Source organism: Pinus tabuliformis, chromosome 9 (genome assembly GCF_031772625.1).
Source record: "Pinus tabuliformis cultivar Carrire ecotype Pingquan chromosome 9, CPIR1, whole genome shotgun sequence".
Taxonomy (NCBI): domain Eukaryota; kingdom Viridiplantae; phylum Streptophyta; class Pinopsida; order Pinales; family Pinaceae; genus Pinus; species Pinus tabuliformis.
Window position 1 is genome coordinate 1,438,001,225 of NC_142307.1, and position 5,973 is coordinate 1,438,007,197.

At 34.1% G+C, this 5,973-nt stretch overlaps 1 long non-coding RNA gene across 1 annotated transcript; it reads right to left on the reverse strand.

Moving 5' to 3' along the window:
- Window positions 1-361: 361 nt before the first annotated feature.
- Window positions 362-1,062, reverse strand: LOC149153969 (uncharacterized). The gene is made up of 3 exons (XR_016263723.1): window positions 896-1,062; window positions 587-660; window positions 362-474 (listed from the first exon to the last, which is right to left on the reverse strand). It is a non-coding gene; the product is annotated as an uncharacterized LOC149153969 (long non-coding RNA).
- Between the last annotated feature and the right edge of the window lie 4,911 nt (window positions 1,063-5,973).

Genomic DNA, 5,973 nt, shown 5'->3' on the forward strand with positions numbered 1-5,973 from the left:
TCCCCCATATCAGTAGATTTGCAAACCATAGGAAAATCTAGAACTGCTGCAAGAGGACAAGAATAGATTTGATCTCAATAAATTTTCTTCTCGAACAAAATCTTAAATTATCGCTTGTTGCATCTGGATTATAGCATAAAGGCATTAAATTATAACGAAATGCTCTGTAAATTCAAAATATCTTTCCAGAAATTCTGTAAATTATAACGGCATGATGTAAACCATACCATACTAATGCGGTGCAGCGAGACGACAAAAGCGTTAGTCACCTTTAGTTAGACCAATTTCGGCTTAACAGTGCGCTCCATGGAGCACTAACGTTGAACTACTGGTCGAGAAAAGAGTTCGTACACGGCATGCTGCCTCTGTTCATTACAAAGTGCGTTAAGGTACTAAAATTTCGCAGCCAAAGTTCCTACGCAAAATTCCACAGTCAATCTCCAGGCAGTTGAGCATAACCCAATGGTAGCGTACCTGTACCACGCAAAAAGGAAGAAGGGTAAATACAGTCTTTAACTCTGAAAATCAAATGAGGATTATTTAACCGGTTCTCGGTGGAAGAAATAGACAAGGAGGAGGAATTAACCTGAACCCTGCAACTGGCATAGAGAAAAATCTAGCACGCAAGATGAAGCTGCGAAAGGGAAATTCTCTTTATAACTGCACATTAAAAAAAAATTAAGTGGCAGCAGTACTGAATAGGTAAAACAGGAAAAGAATAAAGATAAAGTGGGAAAAACTATGAAGCTTCTGTAAACCCTTGATCTTTCATAGTGTGGTAAGAGGTTGGGCCACTGCATGGGAAAAATAGTAACTGGAAGATTGAAAACATTTAATGAAAACCTACAGATTTGGTAGCCTCGAAGGAATAGGCAAACTGAAGAATTTTTCTTACCTGATGGTTCAATCAGACCGTGTAGCGTTGACACGACTCCAGAGCTATGAACAATTGCCATGGCTGGACTGCAATAACCTTCAGAACTGGTAAACCCTCTTCAACAATAGGAAGCAAGATGCAGAGCAGGGAATGAGCAAATGAGACCCACCAGGAAGAGAGAAAGAGTCACCGTAGAGGGCTACAACTAGTGGATGAGCCGAGACCTCCTTGCGGCAGAGGCACGAATGACCGGAGTGAAGCAAGGAAAAGGGCAATTGTTACCCTAACAAAGTGCTGGGAGATGGAGGGACTTTATTTGGGAGATTGCAACAGCCATTCAGTGGAGACATCGACACGTACACCACTTCATGCAGAACAGCTGCCAACCTGCAAACAAACCTGCTATACCAACCTGCAAACAACGCTACAAACAAATGTTAGCGAACTAATGCTAACATACCTGTAACATTAATATAAATATACGTAGACCGCCAGAGATAATAAACACGGTAAAGGAAAATAAACCTATGGTCCAGCCTCTTCCGCCTCGGGAAGAGGCCAAATAAGAAGGCAAAAATGGTCACTTTCGGAAACTTTGGTTATGCTGATCATGGTAAACACAGCAGCGTTCAAAAACTTTGGTTATCTTGCCATAAGCCGCTTAAAGTCGCCCCGAATTAATGGTACAGCATCGCGGATCGATTACTATAGTCCCTGCCGGATGCCAGATGGCAGGGACTAATAACGTCATGTTGGTTAATCCCTTTCCACATTCTCTATTGGGTGATGTCATTAAATGGTTCCAATGTCTCCTTGAACCAAATGCCCAAATTAGCCATGGAGGTTGGATTACCATTGATCTATTTTAAGAGTGATTCCGAACACACTAAACATAAACGAACATACATTCAATTCATGTATAAAACGACACTAAGGGAAGACAAAACTTTGCCAGTAATTTATGGTGGTTGTCTTTATATGTATATCGTTTATTTCTCAAATTTTCATGAGTTGATGTCCACCAACTCTCAGCAATGACGTCATATCCCTTCGGTCTGATTTTGTCATTTAGTTGTATTATATGTATCCAATGCTGTTTCATGTTATTTAGTTATATTATATGTATTAAATAGTTTGTGTATGTGTTGGGCAGAAGGTTAAAGTTAAGTTTACATAAACTGGATAGCAATTCTTTGATGTTCCTCTAATATTTATTGAACTCACCAAACTATATAATTTGTATAACGTCACTATGGGTTATTTTAGTATCATTTATATTTTAATAAAGAAAGTTGAGTATTTTTTTTAATCAAAAGTTTTTTCTTTTTTTTCTTTTTCTTTCTTTCTTTTTCTTTTTCTTTTTTTTTTTGAGATTTTGGATATATATATATATATATATATATAAATATAAAATTTGAATTAATTTTTATAAAAAATAATTAAATTTAATTGTTAAAGTAAAATTTGAAAAGTATAAAGTATAAATTTATTTTAGTTGATACTTTTAAATATTAAAAAACCATATTAAATATAAAATTTGAAGTTAAAACTCTCTCCAAATCAAATTCTAAAACCTATTTTTCAAAAATATATTATAATACTATATATTAAAAAATATAACAATAAAATTAAATATAAATTATATGTGTGATGTTAAGGGAATTCATTATTTTAGATATTTATAAATATTATATCTATCCTAACAAAAAATTATGATAGAGTTTTCTTATCTATTTATGATTATGAATATATAGTAAATTTGCGTGATAAATTTCAACTATATATATATATATATATATATATATATATATATATATATAGATATATATATATATATATATTCAATTTTCATAACAAATTACATATATATATATATATATATAATTTTAATATTGGAAATATGTCAATTCCATGTAAATGTGTAACACTTAAAATTTGTATACGGATATTTAAATATGCAAAAAGTTTTTTTGTGTAATTCATTTATGTGTCACCTTCATACAAAGCTCATCTATTGATACCATGATGTCTTTCAGTTACTATGTTAATATGCTAGATCACATTTCTACAATCTCTTTCACCCCAACGTAGGCATGGGACCTCACCAGGATGTTTAGGACTTGCATGGATTTTTTAGCTCTTTATTACCTTTTAGTCTTAGCCATGGTTTCTAGTTTGGATTTTTTTGACACCTCATAGCAACCATTTGAAACATTTTCTAGCATTATAAATCTAGTTATACAAACCCCCAACTTGGTTCCATTACACATAGTCTACCTTAATTTGGGTCCGGAACCTGCTAAACCAATCTAGGACTTTCTATTTAAGGAGTCAATTTCTATCAAATCCCTAATATTATCAATCGTTTGGTGTTATCCAGACCATGCATTTGCTTAAAGTACTATGATTGTCAATGTAGAAGTCACGTAATAAAGATTCATTTTGGGCCTCAAAGCCCATGATATCACCATGAAAAACCCATGGTACAAGGGTGTGATATAGCAATTCCACATGAAATGGGGACTCTAACAACTAATCTACTCTCTTACACCTTTCACATAATTATACTCTTCTATTCCCCTTTGGAGTGTCTCTTCAACTATTTGACTCTTGAACCTCTCTTGTCCTTGAAAAAATAAATTTTCAAGTATACAATAAGGTTAACTATTGATCTTCTTCCATCTCTCTCAAGCTTATAAGACTAATTTCACATCATCTCTATTGCATTGATGCATCACTATGGGCATGTATTTGGGTAGCTTAGTTCTAATCTTGTCGATTTAATTAGTTCATCATAGAGCATCAACACTTTCATAGTTCTACTCATACCTTGAAATTTTCAACCTTATAACTTCAATAGAGGTTCTATTATAGTGAGGGAAAGGGAGATGCCATCCTCTATATGTAGTTGCATATTTTGTTATTTATCTTCAAAATAGTAAATATATATATCTATATATATATAGATAGATAGATAGATAGAGAGATAGATAGAGAGAGAGAGATAGACAGGGGGAGGGGGGGGAGGGTATCATCTCCTCTAACAAAACCAAGTTATTTTCCTATTTTATTATTTATTTTTTAGTGTGTAGGTCATTCAAGGACATAGATCACTCTTGGAATATTTTCATAACTCTCCACTATCCCAAAGAGTATGATGATTTATTTTGGTGAATTCAAAGTAAGTTTTGTTCCTTCTTCTCTTTCCTTCCCAATCATTAGGGTTTCGAGTCCGCTAATGGAAATACTAGGTAATTAACCCTAGTTAGATGGTTTCATTTACTTTTCTAATTTGTTAGTAAAACCTTTAAATTCTAATTGAATTACCTAATCCAAATATAGTCATAGGTTATCATTGACATGATATTATGATCTTAATTAATACAGTCGCTTTCCCTTAGAAAACTTAATCTAAATCCGAATTAAATCAACAAAGTCACATATAACTAGAGGTTTTCATTAAAAATATCTTAAATTCCTAATTGATATAGTGGTTGTCACTCATATTTTAACCTTATTTTATTATACCCTAAAGTGATTTTCTACTTGGATCCAAAAACAAATAGCATCTCAACTTTCCTTCTTTTAGTTTTGTGTGTGGGGGTGTGTTGCTCGTCCATACCCTTCCTCACACTACTTGTGGTAGAAATAATTTACTCATTATCTACATTTCAGTGGCTTCAATGGGGATATTTTAACACAAATTCCCTCTCATTAGAAAATACTCCTTTTTCTCTTTCATTTTCAATCAATACTCCCACCATAGTGGGTATTATGTATTGATTTGTCTAGAGAAGTAAAACCCTCCTTCTCCCTATCTCACTCTATTCCAAGATACTCTTTAAGATAACCTTCTTCTTGACCCTCTATATTTCCATGATGGAATTCATCTAGGTTAACACCATTAACATCACTAGTTGTTTGGCTTCTCATGGTGCCCTTTCCTAGCGTTTCCAATTAACATGCACTCATAATGCTAAACCTAACTTATATGAAGTGTCACATTGAAAATGTTATTTCTTATGTAATTGTAGCACATTCTACCAAGTTGATCCCCATCTCCATATAGAGGAAGAAGTTGAGTAGTAGCCTCATGCCTATAATCAAGGACAATGTTCTTGTTCTGCACCTAAGAATGCCATTCTTTTAGGAGATGATATCTTTCGTTTTTCTTGGGACCTTTCTATAGAAGAAAAAAACCCCATATCCCAAACGACCTCTCCCACTACAAACCATTATTCATCCTGGTCATGTATGCATCCCCTTTTCATTTCCTTGTCCTCAAATACCATAAACACTAATATTTTTTTATGGCTGTACAATTCACCTTATCACAAATTCCAACCCACATAAACCAGGTAGGCATACCAGTGAATTATTGTCAACCCCAAAACTATATAAATGTTGTCCAAGGAAACCTAAGCATCCTTACTTGCTCCTCTCATTAGCAACCTAGCCCAAAAAAGTGTTCACATAACAAATACCCCACATGTGGGCTAATTTTTCATAACAATAGTAGTGCAACTTTGTTATTAAGTAAAGGCCAATAATTTCATAAACCCTTAGAAAGGTATCCTTCCAACCATGGCACCTCGTCAAACTTATTTCCCTCAACTATATTGTAGGTATTTATTCCAAAATTATTCCATCCATGAATGTTAGGTTCCAAGGCGATGGAACTCAAGCATGAGTGTAAAATTAACCTTTCTTTATTCAACTTCAAACCCACCCCTCAACCATGTATGGATAATGGTAATGTGATGCACCCTCTCAATAACAGCATGACCCAAGGATACTCTAGGGAAAACCCTTATATAGGTAGAAAAGGAGCACATAACAAAAAGTATTGTAATTTTATCAAATTGATAGGAAATATCCCCCCACCACGCCCCCCCCCAACCCAGATTACAAAAACATGTCTCCATCTAAACATGGATTAGTTTGAGTTCATTGGAAATAATGTCATCTTAGATAATCTCTTTCCACATTCTCTGTTTATTAATGCTATTAAATGGTTCCAATGTCTCCATGAAGGGTTGTTCTATAGCATCCACCTATTCGTAGACCAATACTGCGTCCATCATTTTGACATGCCT